Genomic DNA, 19,133 nt, shown 5'->3' with positions numbered 1-19,133 from the left:
CGCGCACGGCGGACCCGGAGCAGCTCGGGGGGCTCGGGCGGCGGCTCCGCGGAGGGGGCTGCGGGGCCCCGGGAGCAGCTCGGAGGGGCTCGGGCAGAGGAAGAGGCTCCGTGCAGAGGGGGCTGCGCGGTTCCAGGAGCAGCTCGGAGGGGCTTGGGCGGCGGCTCCGCGGAGGGGGCTGTGGGGCGGGAGCGCGAATCCAACAGCGCAGGCTCCGGAGCACAGGGCGCCGGGACACAGCCCAGGATCCCGCCTCCCCCGGGACAGGCAGAGGCCGGGAGGGCCCAGGACAGCGAGGACGCTCCTGCCCCGAGCTGAGCAGATCAGCGGCCCCGCCCGGAGCCTCCAGGCCCTGCAGACGGAGTTCCTGCCGGAGCTGAATCCAGGTTTCCAGAGCTGCCCCGCCACTGGGGCTGTTCCTCCTGCGGCCTCACGGGGTAAACAACCCCCACCGAGCCCTGCACCAGGCAGGGGCACAGCAGCTCCCCCAACTGCTAACACCTGAAAATCAGCACAACAGGCCCCTCCCCCAGAACACCAGCTAGACGGACAAGTTCCAGGAGAAGCCAAGGGACTTAAAGTACACAGAATCAGAAGATACTCCCCGGTGGTTCTTTTTTTGTTTGTTTGTTCTTGTTTTTGTTTTTGTTTTTGTTTTATTTTGCTTTTTGATTTGTATCCTTCCCCCACCCCCTTTTTTTCTCCTTTCTTTTTCTTTCTCTTTTTCTTCCCCTTTTTTTTTTCTTTTTTTTTTTCGTTTTTTTTTCTTTTTCTTCCCTTTTTTTTCTCTTTCTCTTTTCTTTCCTTCTTTCTCTCCTCTCTTTTTCTCTTTTTCCCAATACAACTTGCTTTTGGCCACTCTGCACTGAGCAAAATGACTAGAAGGAAAACCTCACCTCAAAAGAAAGAATCAGAAACAGTCCTCTCTCCCACAGAGTTACAAAATCTGGATTACAATTCAATGTCAGAAAGCCAATTCAGAAGCACTATTATACAGCTACTGGTGGCTCTAGAAAAAAGTATAAAGGACTCAAGAGACTTCATGACTGCAGAATTTAGAGCTAATCAGGCAGAAATTAAAAATCAATTGAATGAGATGCAATCCAAACTAGAAGTCCTAACGACGAGGGTTAACGAGGTGGAAGAACGAGTGAGTGACCTAGAAGACAAGTTGATAGCAAAGAGGGAAACTGAGGAAAAAAGACACAAACAATTAAAAGACCATGAAGATAGATTAAGGGAAATAAACGACAGCCTGAGGAAGAAAAACCTACGTTTAATTGGGGTTCCCGAGGGCGCCGAAAGGGACAGAGGGCCAGAATATGTATTTGAACAAATTCTAGCTGAAAACTTTCCTAATCTGGGAAGGGAAACAGGCATTCAGATCCAGGAAATAGAGAGATCCCCCCCTAAAATCAATAAAAACCGTTCAACACCTCGACATTTAATTGTGAAGCTTGCAAATTCCAAAGATAAAGAGAAGATCCTTAAAGCAGCAAGAGACAAGAAATCCCTGACTTTTATGGGGAGGAGTATTAGGGTAACAGCAGACCTCTCCACAGAGACCTGGCAGGCCAGAAAGGGCTGGCAGGATATATTCAGTCCTAAATGAGAAGAACATGCAACCAAGAATACTTTATCCAGCAAGGCTCTCATTCAAAATGGAAGGAGAGATAAAGAGCTTCCAAGACAGGCAGCAACTAAAAGAATATGTGACCTCCAAACCAGCTCTGCAAGAAATTTTAAGGGGGCCTCTTAAAATTCCCCTTTAAGAAGAAGTTCAGTGGAACAGTCCACAAATACAAAGACTGAATAGATATCATGATGACACTAAACTCATATCTCTCAATAGTAACTCTGAATGTGAACGGGCTTAATGACCCCATCAAAAGGCGCAGGGTTTCAGACTGGATAAAAAAGCAGGACCCATCTATTTGCTGTCTACAAGAGACTCATTTTAGACAGAAGGACACCTACAGCCTGAAAATAAAAGGTTGGAGAACCATTTACCATTCGAATGGTCCTCAAAAGAAAGCAGGGGTAGCCATCCTTATATCAGATAAACTAAAATTTACCCCAAAGACTGTAGTGAGAGATGAAGAGGGACACTATATCATACTTAAAGGATCTATTCAACAAGAGGACTTAACAATCCTCAATATATATGCTCCGAATGTGGGAGCTGCCAAATATATAAATCAATTATTAACCAAAGTGAAGAAATACTTAGATAATAATACACTTATACTTGGTGACTTCAATCTAGCTCTTTCTATACTCGATAGGTCTTCTAAGCAAAACATCTCCAAAGAAACGAAAGCTTTAAATGATACACTGGACCAGATGGATTTCACAGATATCTACAGAACTTTACATCCAAACTCAACTGAATACACATTCTTCTCAAGCGCACATGGAACTTTCTCCAGAATAGACCACATATTGGGTCACAAATCGGGTCTGAACCGATACCAAAAGATTGGGATTGTCCCCTGCATATTCTCGGACCATAATGCCTTGAAATTAGAACTAAATCACAACAAGAAGTTTGGAAGGACCTCAAACACATGGAGGTTAAGGACCATCCTGCTAAAAGATAAAAGGGTCAACCAAGAAATTAAGGAAGAATTAAAAAGATTCATGGAAACTAATGAGAATGAAGATACAACCGTTCAAAATCTTTGGGATGCAGCAAAAGCAGTCCTAAGGGGGAAATACATCGCAATACAAGCATCCATTCAAAAACTGGAAAGAACTCAAATACAAAAGCTAACCTTACACATAAAGGAGCTAGAGAAAAAACAGCAAATAGATCCTACACCCAAGAGAAGAAGGGAGTTAATAAAGATTCGAGCAGAACTCAACGAAATCGAGACCAGAAGAACTGTGGAACAGATCAACAGAACCAGGAGTTGGTTCTTTGAAAGAATTAATAAGATAGATAAACCATTAGCCAGCCTTATTAAAAAGAAGAGAGAGAAGACTCAAATTAATAAAATCATGAATGAGAAAGGAGAGATCACTACCAACACCAAGGAAATACAAACGATTTTAAAAACATATTATGAACAGCTATACGCCAATAAATTAGGCAATCTAGAAGAAATGGACGCATTCCTGGAAAGCCACAAACTACCAAAACTGGAACAGGAAGAAATAGAAAACCTGAACAGGCCAATAACCAGGGAGGAAATTGAAACAGTCATCAAAAACCTCCCAAGACACAAGAGTCCAGGGCCAGATGGCTTCCCAGGAGAATTTTATCAAACGTTTAAAGAAGAAATCATACCTATTCTCCTAAAGCTGTTTGGAAAGATAGAAAGAGATGGAGTACTTCCAAATTCGTTCTATGAAGCCAGCATCACCTTAATTCCAAAGCCAGACAAAGACCCCGCCTAAAAGGAGAATTACAGACCAATATCCCTGATGAACATGGATGCAAAAATTCTCAACAAGATACTGGCCAATAGGATCCAACAGTACATTAAGAAAATTATTCACCATGACCAAGTAGGATTTATCCCTGGGACACAAGGCTGGTTCAACACCCGTAAAACAATCAATGTGATTCATCATATCAGCAAGAGAAAAACCAAGAACCATATGATCCTCTCATTAGATGCAGAGAAAGCATTTGACAAAATACAGCATCCATTCCTGATCAAAACTCTTCAGAGTGTAGGGATAGAGGGAACATTCCTCGACATCTTAAAAGCCATCTATGAAAAGCCCACAGCAAATATCATTCTCAATGGGGAAGCACTGGGAGCCTTTCCCCTAAGATCAGGAACAAGACAGGGATGTCCACTCTCACCACTGCTATTCAACATAGTACTGGAAGTCCTAGCCTCAGCAATCAGACAACAAAAAGACATTAAAGGCATTCAAATTGGCAAAGAAGAAGTCAAACTCTCCCTCTTCGCCGATGACATGATACTCTACATAGAAAACCCAAAAGTCTCCACCCCAAGATTGCTAGAACTCATACAGCAATTCGGTAGCGTGGCAGGATACAAAATCAATGCCCAGAAGTCAGTGGCATTTCTATACACTAACAATGAGACTGAAGAAAGAGAAATTAAGGAGTCAATCCCATTTACAATTGCACCCAAAAGCATAAGATACCTAGGAATAAACCTCACCAAAGATGTAAAGGATCTATACCCTCAAAACTATAGAACACTTCTGAAAGAAATTGAGGAAGACACAAAGAGATGGAAAAATATTCCATGCTCATGGATTGGCAGAATTAATATTGTGAAAATGTCAATGTTACCCAGGGCAATATACACGTTTAATGCAATCCCTATCAAAATACCATGGACTTTCTTCAGAGAGTTAGAACAAATTATTTTAAGATTTGTGTGGAATCAGAAAAGACCCCGAATAGCCAGGGGAATTTTAAAAAAGAAAACCATATCTGGGGGCATCACAATGCCAGATTTCAGGTTGTCCTACAAAGCTGTGGTCATCAAGACAGTGTGGTACTGGCACAAAAACAGACACATAGATCAGTGGAACAGAATAGAGAATCCAGAAGTGGACCCTGAACTTTATGGTCAACTAATATTCGATAAAGGAGGAAAGACTATCCATTGGAAGAAAGACAGTCTCTTCAATAAATGGTGCTGGGAAAATTGGACATCCACATGCAGAAGAATGAAACTAGACCACTCTCTTTCACCATACACAAAGATAAACTCAAAATGGATGAAAGATCTAAATGTGAGACAAGATTCCATCAAAATCCTAGAGAAGAACACAGGCAACACCCTTTTTGAACTCGGCCATAGTAACTTCTTGCAAGATACATCCACGAAGGCAAAAGAAACAAAAGCAAAAATGAACTATTGGGACTTCATCAAGATAAGAAGCTTTTGCCCAGCAAAGGATACAGTCAAGAAAACTCAAAGACAACCTACAGAATGGGAGAAGATATTTGCAAATGACATATCAGATAAAGGGCTAGTTTCCAAGATCTATAAAGAACTTATTAAACTCAACACCAAAGAAACAAACAATCCAATCATGAAATGGGCAAAGGACATGAACAGAAATCTCACAGAGGAAGACATAGACATGGCCAACATGCATATGAGAAAATGCTCTGCATCACTTGCCATCAGGGAAATACAAATCAAAACTACAATGAGATACCACCTCACACCAGTGAGAATGGGGAAAATTAACAAGGCAGGAAACAACAAATGTTGGAGAGGATGCGGAGAAAAGGGAACCCTCTTACACTGTTGGTGGGAATGTGAACTGGTGCAGCCACTCTGGAAAACTGTGTGGAGGTTCCTCAAAGAGTTAAAAATAGACCTGCCCTACGACCCAGCAATTGCACTGTTGGGGATTTACCCCAAAGATACAAATGCAATGAAACGCCGGGACACCTGCACCCCGATGTTTCTAGCAGCAATGGCCACGATAGCCAAACTGTGGAAGGAGCCTCAGTGTCCAACAAAAGATGAATGGATAAAGAAGATGTGGTTTATGTATACAATGGAATATTACTCAGCTATTAGAAATGACAAATACCCACCATTTGCTTCAACGTGGATGGAACTGGAGGGTATTATGCTGCGTGAAGTAAGTCAGTCGGAGAAGGACAAACATTATATGTTCTCATTCATTTGGGGAATATAAATAATAGTGAAAGGGAAAAGAAGGGAAGGGGGAAGAAATGTGTGGGAAATATCAGAAAGGGAGACAGAACGTAAAGACTGCTAACTCTGGGAAACGAACTAGGGGTGGTGGAAGGGGAGGAGGGCGGGGGGTGGGAGTGAATGGGTGACGGGCACTGGGTGTTATTCTGTATGTTAGTAAATTGAACACCAATAAAAAAAAAATAAAATAAAATAAAAAAAAACCACTTGAATGCTATGTGTCGTATATTCTGCAAAGTACTGAAAGACGGAGTAGAAATTCTGATGAAACATCCACCTGCAACCTCAAGATAATATAACCATATGACGTTATTATGAAGAGATTTCATTTTCTCCAATCAAAATGCACGGCATGTCCTCCAATGTAATTACTGACTCATAGCCTCAGGAGAATTTCTTTTGAAGTATTAGCCTTCTATCCTGTCATGCTTCCTACTTCCTGGCCAATTGGTTCACATTCCACACTCCATCATCTATCTCCTAAACTCCACTAGAGTGTCCGCTCCCCAAGACTCATTGATAAAGGTCTCCAGTCCGGTGAGTTCCAGTATTCTCTCTTTTTGCCAAAACCCCTTTCTCATTCACATTAATGTCTTGGAAGTTTCTGATGACCTCTGTAACAGTGAATCCAGGCAATTATAAAGATTCTGAGTGGAGCACCCTGGTGGCTCAGTGGTTGAGCATCAGCCTTTGGCTTAGGTTGTGGTCCCAGGGTTTTGGGATCCAGTCCCACATCAGCTACCCATAGGAAGCCTGCATCTCCATGTGCCACATAATGTGTCTGCTTCTGTCTCTGTGACTCTTGAATAAATAAATAAAATCTAGATAGATAGATAAATAACTAAATAACTAAATAACTAAATAAATACAATTCTGAGTGCTATGGGAATGGTGCCAACAGGAACCTGACCCTAAAGAATGATCAAGAGAAACGTTCTCCGAAAAACCAAGACTACCTCATTTCCAAAAGTCAAGCCCCTGTCCTATGATTCCTACAAATGGATCCTCTGAAATGACAAAGAATAAAACTACTCTTTCTTCTTCCTCCTCCGCTCTGAAAGATTTAAAGACAGTTATGGTGAAGAATATCAACTCAATACTTAAACATACGTGTATATATGAAATGTGTTTTTATACATGGAAAGCTTCTCATTCTGAGAATCTTCCATTCTCTCCTATTCCCCATAAAAGAAGAATTCTCAAAAAAAAAAAAAAAGAAGAAGAATTCTCCAAGTCTTTTTGGGCAAATTTCCTCTTCTTAGAGAAAGATACTTACGTCAATATCTGCACTTTTCACATGTGGCTCTCCTAACCGAATACAATGATATGAATGTGAACATTCCAGTGAATGACTCCTTCTGTGAATTAACTATCGAAAGGTAAGTTGTTGAAATTCCAGGCACCATGATGATTTCATACAATATTGTTTGACTTAAGGTCAAAGAGTTGTCTAGGAAAAGCTTTATCTATGCCATCTCAATGACTGCCTGCTGCATGAGTGCTCCGTTCCAGTGATCATTTCTGCAGACAGTGTGTAGTTTTGATTATAATACTCATCCTTCCTTCAAGGGATGCCCATCTGGGACACTAAATTTATTTGCTATGTTGGGGAAAGTCTTTAGAAATATATGTAGGTGTTCACATGGCAGCATCACCATTCACTTTCTCCTACAGAAACAGTGAGTGATGGATGAGTTTCCTGGTAGAATAACAGTGGCTCAGCCCCAGTCTCCTTTCTTGCCCAAGGTCCCAGACATTCACCCAAATTGGAACTCTCCATTCGGGCATTCCAACTGATTGGACCACGACTTTCTCAGACACACACGGCAGAGCTACGACTGGGCTTGCATTAGACACTTTGTCTTCACCCAGCAATTGTCCTACAACAAAAAGGCAGGGGAGAAATTTCTAAGTAGGAAGTGAGAAAATGCACTCTCTTTCTTGTCCAGCTCATTCACTACCTAATTGTTCCATACTGTCATCCTGAATGCAGTCTCTGTTGTATAAAATGAAGCTGGACCAAAGGACTTCTAAGGGCTCTTCCACCTCTAAATTTCTTTTATACTACATAACAAAGCAAATATTTATTGAGACCTGGTTGTGTGCACTCTGGACTGGTGTCATCAAGGGATGAAACTGCTGGCATCATGGAACCCCAGGACCATTTTCACAAACACATGTGATCTAGTGGTTTTGATGTTGATCCTAACCCACCCTGAGGCCTCCTCAGAAACTGGGACTTAGTCCTCAAAACCAGATCCTCTCTTGGATTTCAGTTCTCCTATGACATCGAATATCTATCAAGGAGAACTAAATCCATATTAACATGGAATAAAATGGGACTGTATTCACTGAGTGTCAAGTCCTTCACAGGCAGTGAGACCAGGGGGCTCCATCGCTGAGCCTTAGGTAAGTAGGATGTTCTTCAGGGGACATATTTCTTTACATAGATTACATATATGGTACAGAAAAATGGAAGAATCTCCACATACAAAACAATCTAGAGGAGGAGGGTGAGCTATTAATACGGTAATTGAGAGGCAAGTTCTAAAACAGCCTAGTTACTTTCTGGATCCAGCTTTCTCCTGAAAGCTTTAGTTTGAAGGTTTAAAATGTCCAGCCAGAGATGGTTCGAAAATCTTCGAGATCATTTCAAAATGAAAATTGGAAAAAAAAAAAAGAAAAGAAAAGAAAAGAAAATTGGGCATCTTATGTAAAAAAAAAAAAGAATAAAGGTGTGTTAGGTTGTTTCTAGGGGAGCATTTTTTAAAATGTTTAACTCTTTAAACGTATTAGTTTTATATCTCTCAATTTGATTTTTTTAAGAATTTATTTATTTATTCATGAGACAGAGAGAGAGGCAGAGACACAGGCAGAGGGAGAAGCAGGCTCCATGCAGGTAGCCCGACGTGGGACTCGATCCCGGGACTCTAGGGTCACGTCCTGGACCAAAGGCAGGCGCTAAACCTCCGAGCCACCAAGGGACCCCGTGAATTGGATTCTTTAAAGAATTTCTTCTTTTCAACCATTTCAAAAAAGATTCAAAGAAAAATTAGGCAAATGTACTGAGGTTTCCAGTGCACCTCCTGCCCCCGCACAGGCATAGCCTTCCATTTATCATCTTCCCCATGACAAATTTCACAATGAAGGATATCACCCAAAGCCTACAATTCTAGGGTTCCTTCTTGCTGCTGTACTTTCTAAAGGTGTGAACACATGTATAAAGCATGTACCCATTCTGTAGGTTGTCTTTGAGTTTTGTTGACTGTATCCTTTGCTGTGCAAAAGCTTCTTATCTTGATGAAGTCCCAATAGTTCATTTTTGCTCTTGTTTCTTTTGCCTTCGTGGATGTATCTTGCAGGAAGTTACTATGGCCGAGTTCAAAAAGGGTGTTGCCAGTGTTCTTCTCTAGGATTTTGATGGAATCTTGTCTCACATTTAGATCTTTCATCCATTTTGAGTTTATCTTTGTGTATGGTGAAAGAGAGTGGTCTAGTTTCATTCTTCTGCATGTGGATGTCCAATTTTCCCAGCACCATTTATTGAAGAGACTGTCTTTCTTCCAATGGATAGTCTTTCCTCCTTTATCGAATATTAGTTGCCCATAAAGTTCAGGGTCCACTTCTGGATTCTCTATTCTGTTCCACTGATCTATGCATCTGTTTTTGTGCCAGTACCACACTGTCTTGATGACCACAGCTTTGTAGTACAACCTGAAATCTGGCATTGTGATGCCCCCAGATATGGTTTTCTTTTTTAAAATTCCCCAAGCTATTCGGGGTCTTTTCTAAAGATATTTGCAAATGATATATCAGATAAAGGGCTAGTTTCCACTATCTATAAAGAACTTATTAAACTCAACACCAAAGAAACAAACAATCCAATCATGAAATGGGCAAAAGACATGAACAGAAATTTCACAGAGGAAGACATAGACATGGCCAACAAGCATATGAGAAAATGCTCTGCATCACTTGCCATCAAGGAAATACAAATCAAAACCACAATGAGATACCACCTCACACCAGTGAGAATGAGGAAAATTAACAAGGCAGGAAACAACAAATGTTGGAGAGGATGCGGAGAAAAGGGAACCCTCTTACACTGTTGGTGGGAATGTGAACTGGTGCAGCCACTCTGGAAAACTGTGTGGAGGTTCCTCAAAGAGTTAAAAATAGACCTGCCCTACGACCCAGCAATTGCACTGTTGGGGATTTACCCCAAAGATACAAATGCAATGAAACGCCGGGACACCTGCACCCCGATGTTTATAGCAGCAATGGCCACGATAGCCAAACTGTGGAAGGAGCCTCGGAGTCCAACGAAAGATGAATGGATAAAGAAGATGTGGTTTATGTATACAATGGAATATTACTCAGCTATTAGAAATGACAAATACCCACCATTTGCTTCAACGTGGATGGAACTGGAGGGTATTATGCTGAGTGAAGTAAGTCAGTCGGTGAAGGACAAACATTATATGTTCTCATTCATTTGGGGAATATAAATAATAGTGAAAGGGAATATAAGGGAAGGGAGAAGAAATGTGTGGGAAATATCAGAAAGGGAGACAAAACGTAAAGACTGCTAACTCTGGGAAACGAACTAGGGGTGGTGGAAGGGGAGAAGGGCGTGGGGTGGCAGTGAATGGGTGACGGGCACTGGGGGTTATTCTGTATGTTAGTAAATTGAACACCAATAAAAAATAAATTAAAAAAAAAAAGCATGTACCCAACACTTACTATCATACAGAGCAGGATCACTCCACTAAACATACCCTGTGCTCTATTTATTCATCCCTCTGCCTCCCCTCAAAACCAGGCAACCACAATCTTAATACCTCCATATGTCTAGCTTCTCCAGACCATCATGGGATCATATCATACCCTATATAGCCTTTTCAGATTAGCTGTTTTTACTGAGTAAAATGTATACGAGGTTGCCCTGTCTCTTCAAGGCTTCATACTTACTGTCTTCTTAGCGTCAATCATATTCCATTATTTAAACGTACCACCATTTATTTATTCATTCACCTCCTGAAGAACATACTGCTTACTTCCTCATTTGGGCAAATGTGAATAAAACTTCCATAAAACACCTGCGTACAACTCTGTGTGCACATAAATTTTCAACCTTGTTGGGGAAATAGGAAGGCCACTGCTGGATCACGTAGTATGAGTGTTTCGCTGTGTAGGAAACTGCCAAATCCCTTTTTGAAATGTCCATGTATACACTTTCCTTTGTAGTAATTTCCCAACAAACTTTACTACACCCCTTGCTGCATACCAAAGCCCCAGAGAGTCCAAAGCAGGCACAGGCACAGCGGGTGGTCCTGCCAACAGCTCACTTCACACACAGCCTGCTGTGACCCAGAACCTGAGCCTGCACATGTTCCTGCCTGTGTCCTGCTGCCCTATGTATAGCTTCTGCTCAGGCACCTATTCCTCCCACTTCTGGGACTCACTCATTAAAGACAAGTACGAAGATAAAATCATTAGGAATTTCAACACATTCTTAGGATTTCACAGCATTCAATGAAGGGCAGGGGTCCTTGGGAGAGTTGCAGGCTCTGTGACTGTCAGGTCACATATTCGAGAAGCTACCTCTGCTCCCAGCTACTGCGAGTCTGTCCAGCTACCTCCATCTAATTTTTCAGGGTCCCAGTCCTTCCTACCAATGTCCTGCATGAACATAAAAACCGGCACAGGCTGGAATTCAATTTCTGCTGTAATTGGACCACATGATAGGTTCAACTTTGAGTTTGGTCTCAGAAGTCTTTGTCTCTGGCTACAACAGAGAAGAGATTCCTCTGCACAGTCTTGGAAGCTTTCTGCTCCCTTTCCCAACCTGGGAATGATGTTGCAAAATCATGAGTAATAGATTCATTCAAAACGTGAGGAAGAGCAATGCATTTTCATGGAACGGAATGAAAATCTCCACAAGCTCTTCTCCACAAGGTGGTCTTTAAAAATGCCTTAAAAGGATATACTGTGGTCAGTGATATATGTCCACACATTATATAAATTGATCATGCCTCTCTCTCTCTCTGTAACTATCATAAATAAACAAAAATTTAAAAAAATTGATCAGTAGAAGTCATTTAGACTTGTGGTTCTATAGGGCATTCGATAACAGATACCCGGAGGATAAGCTCTCCTGTCACCTCAGATTATTAACTTAGGAATAATAAGAGCTCAATAATAAGAGCTCAATAGAGCTACAGTCTAAAATCTTCCCTTTGTTCATGTATAAAATGAACTACTTCTTTACCAGTGATTATATTACTGAAACAGAAAATATATGTAGTGGGATAAGTAGAATTCCTGGACTTCAATAAAAATACGTAATTCTATTTCTATTCCCAAGACTGAAAAAGCTAACAGAGAATTGAAAGAACATTGTCCACCTTCTCTTCATATTTCCTTGAACACGGACCACCTACAGGCTAAGTAAGAATCTCGGTATTTCTATCTGTTGACGGGTATCTATTTTTTCAAGCCTGTTCTATTTCTATTATTTTACAGGTAGTTTATAGGTAGTGCCCAGAGATCTATTTATCAGGGCATTGGATATGCGCATCTCTATCATTTGCTTCAAGCTCCTTCATAGAGGTTTTTACCTACAAAGAATTTTCTGGGAAGAAAAAGGGCAAGGAAAGTAAGTGAAAGAACAGCACTGATGCACCTAATATTAGGAGGAAAAAAGTATTGTAAGAGAAAGCTGAAATTGTAAAACTGCACAGGCTGCTGTGGGGGCAAATGCCCTCCCCGGGGAAGTGCTGGTGCTGCAGGCCCAGTGGCAGTTTCGGAACAGGCTGCAGATCACCAGGGAGCACTGTGCCTCCACCGCACACAGGTAGGTGGCTGAGTCTTCCAGCTGAGAGGCCGCGACGTGGAGGGTGCTGAACAGTTCCTTAGCATTCAGTGTGCAGTTTAGCCTTCCGCTCTGCTTCATCCCTGAAGCTATGTAAAACAGCCTGGTGAGGCTGCCGCCCCCGGGATTCTGTCGGAACCACTGCACACTGCTCACTGCGCTAGAGTAATTGCACTTGAGGATAGAGCTGGCTCCCTCCTGCAGGCTCAGGGCTGAAGGGCTCTGCTCCACCTTCATCCCTGTCACTACTGCTAGAAAGAGAAAAACAAACACATATGATATCACTGGAGAGCACTGATGCAGCTTTCAATCTCTAAACATCCCAAGAAACACCACTGAGCATATAGGACCCTCTAGCTCAGTGTCAGCTCCCTGGACCACTCCCCAGGCCCCATTCTGGATCGCCTCACTCACAGCAAACATGGACCCACAGGAGCCCCAGCAGAGCGTCCCAGTGTCTCTTCATGATTCCTTGTCTAGTCAATGAGGTGCCTTCACCCCTACTCTACAGAGTGTACAGTCCGGGTCCAGAGATACTCTGTTCTTACACTCAATCTGTTCCACTAGAATCACGGGGCACCAATCACACCTCAGTCCCATCATTCACAAAACTCGAGACTCCTCCCACAGTGCCCCAGTGACACTGCACAGTAATGTCTTCAAAATTGCACTTGCCAACACTGCCGAGGGAGAGGGGCAATATTTCCAATATAGAAAGATATAAGAGTTCTTTTTCTTTTCATAAACACGTTACATAAGAAATGTATGGGTTAGTGTGTGAGGAAAGGTGGAAGATATTTCTAGAAGTGTCAGCATCTCTGGGTTATGCAGAACCTTGATAAATCAGAGGGAAGAGTGACTCCATTCCCAAAATTGCATCATTGGACAGACGAGGGGAGAATTCAGTTATATAAAAATAGTTGATCGTGGTGAACCATCTGATAGTCTGCATTGGGTATTGCAGAAATATCTACAATTTCCTGATATCAAGATAGTTCTAGAAACCAATAGAGACATTTCCCATCTGCATAATGATTCCAAACAGAATTTGGTCAGAGAAAAATAAGATGTCTGCATAACGTCCTCTCTAATTTAATTTCCAGCTCTCTTAGTCTCCTGTGCAACTGGTGGACACCTGCTCACTTACACAGCTGAGTCTGGCCAAGTCACACATGGCCGGTCAAAGTCAACATTGTCCTCTACCTTTCCTTCTATTTCTGTTCCTTACTTTTTCCTCTCTTCTTCTTCTCTACATTCTTGTTCTCTCCACTCTCAGCATGGATGTACGAAGAGGGAGGATATCTGCGGTATTGAAAAATTTCAATGGCAGTAATTTTCGGGGATTTTATTCATAACAATTGGCAGCTTGTAAACCATGTTTTCTATTGAGCTTCCATGGAGACATCACAATGCCCAGAAAAATCCTACCCTGTTCTGAGAATAATTACTTGGATATAGGGTCATGGCCTCGACATGTCTGAAGTTGAAATGGCAGAGCTGAAAACATGAGATGAACTGACACAGATTCCTTCCCCCCCCCCACACACCCCCCACTCCGCCACCTTTGCTATCCAAATGGACTGGCTCACTTGATTTCTGTTCTCTCCTTCACTAACATTCAACCCTGGACCATCAGAAAGTCTTGGTGTCTTGTACGGCCCGCAGTGCCCCCTAGAGGACTCAAACAGTCAGCAAAGACTCCTCAGACCAGGCAATCAGCAGGCACAGATCCCCTGCCCCATTCATTCCAAGCTTCCTGATGAAGGAAACGCAGATGGTCAGAGAAGAAGATAACTGCTTAGATTGAATGGGGATTAAAAGTGAACCAAATCTCACTTTTAAAATAGAATTGTACAGAAACTGATATCGGAAATTAATTTAGTAAATCTCATCTTGTGTATTTGATTTCCTTATCTTCATTCAATGGAAATCCATAAATATTACGGAGCATTTAGTTTCAACACTGTAATTTCCTAAAGATTCAGAAGATATAAAATTTTACTGGAATATTATTCAACCATCTGAAATAATGGTATCTTGCCATTTGTCACTATGTGGCTGGTGGTAGAGAGCATAATGCTGAGGGAAATAAGCCAGTCAGAGAGAGACAAAGAACCTATGATTCACTCATGTGGAGTTTAAGAAACAAACCAAACAAGCAAAGGGCAAGAATATCATAGAGAGAGATAAATCGAGAACCAGATGCTTTATTAAACGGAACAAACCATGGTTACCAGAGGGAGAGGGCCGCGGGATGGGTTCAATAGATGAAGGGATGAGGGAGTGCCCGTGTCCTGATGAGCACCGGGTGTTCTGTGGAAGTGTTGAATCGCTATATTGTACACCTGAAAAATATAACCCCGTGTGTTAACTTTTTGGAATTAAAAATAAAACAACAAACTAATAAAACATATAAAAGTGGAAAATGTACTAGTTTACAATGTACAGAGAAAACCAACATATACATAACTATAGTAGAGTCAACGAGTAGGACCTTAAGTGGAGTGAAAACTAAAAACTATGTGAACCGGAGGAAGGAGAATATGTATAGTTTAGGTTTGAACAAAATCTTAAGAAGAAGGTGACTATTCTCTTTTCTACTTTCTCGTGATGAGAATAGGGGACAAGATGGATAAACATTTATGCTGGCTTTTATGATTTTTATTGTTTTAACAATAGGAGGAATTTGTGAGTACATGAATTACTAAGAGTAATCAAACATTACCTACAAAGTAAAATCCCTTTTACTACCCCTCCAAATTCTGACCTTTTCATCACTTATCACCCTAATTTTTTCTTCATCTTGACGATTTGGAGTTGATGTTTCCATATGTTTTACTAGGTTAAAATCACCAGAAAATACATAATAGTTTATTATACTTTATTATAATACAAATATACATTCTGGGTCTACCCTTCTGTAACTTGCTTTAAAATCTCAATAGGAAATTGTATTGTTCCTAATATATTAACCCATAATCAACCGTCTGTTCCATTATCTTCCATATTATGGCTATATTTCCATTTATACATCCTTTCCTTTACTGATTCAAGCTTAAGATTATTTAATCTATGAAATATTGAACTAAAATAAACCCTATCAAGTATTCCTCACATGGGCACATGATCTTCCTAGAACAGAGATGACGAAAAGCTGAATGAATATGCCCTGAGGCTAGCAGGTGAAAATTACTCCAAGTACAGGAAAGTTGGGACAAAGAGTCTGAGGAAGAAAGAAAATAATTCATCTTCTGATCATTCTGTTTGACAGTTTTCATTTTTTTAAAGATTTTATTTATTTATTCATGAGAGACACACAGAGAGAGAGACAGAGACAGAGACACAGGCAGAGGGAGAAGCAGGCTCCATGCAGGGAGCCTGATGTGGGACTTGATCCAGGGTCTCCAGGATCAGGCCCTGGACTGAAGGCGGCACTAAACCGCTGAGCCACCGAGGCTGCCCCAGTTTCCACTTTCTATTGTCATTAGAGAGAAAGGCACTTTACTTTTCCCAAATCGACAGAGAAAAGGAGAAACGTTTATCAGTCCAACAGAAGAGAAAAGGAAGAAGTGAAGCATATGGAGCAAAACCAAGATATTAGAAATTACTCCAAATATATCACTAATCAAAACATAGATAAAAAGAAGTTATTAAACCAAAACAACTATTGCTCCATATCGCTTAAGAAACAAAAAGACAATCAAGAAAGGTGAGCAGATAGGATGAGATTTACCTGCTGCCCCAGTGTACAAAGTCTAAAGGCCTGTCCTAACCTGCCAAATACACAGAACCATCAGAGAGATGCCGAAACAGTTCAGGCTAGCCAAAGAGGCAGTCAAATTAGATCTAAGAGAACCCCTAGCCAGCAAACTAATTACTGCTAAAGGGAGGATCTATTTTTTTTTAAAAAGGCAGAAAATACAGGACGCCTGGGTGGCTCAGTGGTTCAACATCTGCTTTCAGCTAAGGCTGTGATCCTGGGGTCCTGGGGTCCTGGGATCGAGTCCCACATAAGGCTCCTATGGGAAGCCTGCTTTGTCCTCCGCTTCTGTCTCTGCCTCTCGCTCTATCTCTCATGAATGAATAAATAAAATCTTTTAAAATTATATTAAATTAAATTAAATTTTAAACATCAGAGGATAAAAAATAAATCAAACTAAAAACCTCAGTACAACAAGGGAAACAATCAACAACATCAAAAGTCATCCCATGGAATGGGAGAGAATATTTGCAAACCACATATATGATAAGAGGCTCATATCAAACTATAGAAGGAATTCCTAAAATAGCAGTTTTTAGACACCAATAAGCCAATTAAAAATGGTTTAAGGACTAGAACACACATTTCTTTAAAGAAAACTTTCAAATGTCCAACCAGTATATGAGCAAATACTCATGTCACTGTTCATCAGGAAAATGCAAATCAGAGCCCCAATGAATTAGCACCTTCTACAGTCATGCAATTACATGAAAATGGACAGTCCTATTCAGCATTTCAGATTTAACATGTTGGTATAGCCAGAACTTCGCAGAAAAAACCACATACTTCAAACATGTGGAAGTTTCTAGTTCCTTTTTAATGACGACATGCTCAATGTATTTGCCGTGACTTTTACGATACAGTATCGGGTATATCCGTACTTTAAACACTAAAACAAAATGATGGCTCTTATCAAAAACACAACATACACATGTTTCCGAGAACGTGAAAGAGATTGGAATATTCGCACGCTTTGGTGAGAATTCACAGTGTTGCAACCATGGAAAACAATATAGAGGCTCTTCAAGAAGTTTAAAATACAGCTATCAACCGATCCAGTAATTCCACCTTCAAGTATTTATCGAAAAGAATTGAAAGCACACTCAGGAGAGACATCAATCACTCCTATGTTTCCTGGAGCAGTGTTCACAATAACAAAGATGGATAAACAATTTGAATGTCCATCGACAGATGAATGGATAGAGAAAATGTGGTATATACATAAGTGGAGCACTATTCAGCCTTAAAAAGAAAAAAGGAAATCCAGCAACATGCAACCACATGAACAAAATAGTAAACTCTGTCAAATGATTAAATTATTTTGCTGAATCCACAGACTTCTTCGGTAACATATGTAAAACACAGCAGTAGTCTTCTCTATGGTTTTATTCCTTGTCCATGTCTAAAAACTCTACTTCATCGAAAATCAAAAAGTTAGGTATGCCGGGACACCTGCACCCCGATGTTTCTAGCAGCAATGTCCACAATAGCCAAACTGTGGAAGGAGCCTCGGTGTCCATCGAAAGATGAATGGATAAAGAAGATGTGGTTTATGTATACAATGGAATATTCCTCAGCCATTAGAAACGACAAATACCCACCATTTACTTCAACGTGGATGGAACTGGAGGGTATTATGCTGAGAGAAGTAAGTCATGGGAGAAGGACAAACAGTGTATGTTCTCATTCATTTGGAGAATATAAATAATAGTGAAAGGGAATATAAGGGAAGGGAGAAGAAATGTGTGGGAAATATCAGAAAGGGAGACAGAACATAAAGACTCCTAACTCTGGGAAATGAACTAAGGATGGTGGAAGGGGAGGAGGGCGGGGGCTGGGGGTGAATGGGTGACGGGCACTGAGGGGGACACTTGTTGGGATGAGCACTGGCTGTTATTCTATATGTTGGCAAATTGAACACCAATAAAAAAATAAATTTAGAATTAAAAAAAATGATAATATGCAACCACATGGATGAATCTTGAGGACATTATTCTAACTGAATTAAGCCAGTCCGATAAGACAAAGATTGCATGATTTCACTTAAATATGGTGTCTAAAATAGTCAAACTGCTAGAATCAAAGAGAGAATCAAAGAAGAGCTGCCATGAGCTCTGGGGTTGGGGTAATGGGGGGATACTAATTCATGAGCAAGGTAAAAGAACAGAGAGTCGCTTTAAACATTGTACCCATAGTCAACATCCATGTATTATACACTTAAAATTGAAAGAGGCTGTATCTTAACGGTAAGTGTTTTCTCATGTTATAAATTCAATTTGAAAAAGGAAGACACCACAACACTGATGCTACCAGTGCTGGTGTCCAAAAATTACAAGTAGCCCAAGTAAATCCCATGAATTTCACCAAGATAGTAATGATAGTAGATGTTACAAAATCATGAATAATAGACACTACAAGATAGTAATTAGTAAAAGTATCATGTGCACACCCCGAAAAGGCACACTCATTAACAGGGAGCGCTAAAACCAAAACATGGAATGAAGCTCAGGGGTATATTGTTAGAAAGCAACTTAGATACTGAGGCGAGACTGACTGTCTCTTCTTTACACGGATTGGTTATAATATCAGAAATTAGTCAGTGGGCATCTCACATGAAACTTGGGAAACAAACAGTGCAAGTTTTGCTTATGATTTCCAGAAGCATAGCAAAAAATGGTACAGGTCAACTTAGTCGTGCAAAATAAGCTAAATTAAGCTTTATTTGTAGGACTAAGCTGATTTCCTCATGCTCTTTGCCCAGGGAATTTTCAAGGCTGGTCTGTTATTTTTTTCTTTTAACACAGTCAAGGATGCCCAGGAGGACTCATTT

Source organism: Canis aureus, chromosome 9, assembly GCF_053574225.1.
Source record: "Canis aureus isolate CA01 chromosome 9, VMU_Caureus_v.1.0, whole genome shotgun sequence".
NCBI lineage: Eukaryota > Metazoa > Chordata > Mammalia > Carnivora > Canidae > Canis > Canis aureus.
Note: the sequence above shows the minus strand (reverse complement) of the source record.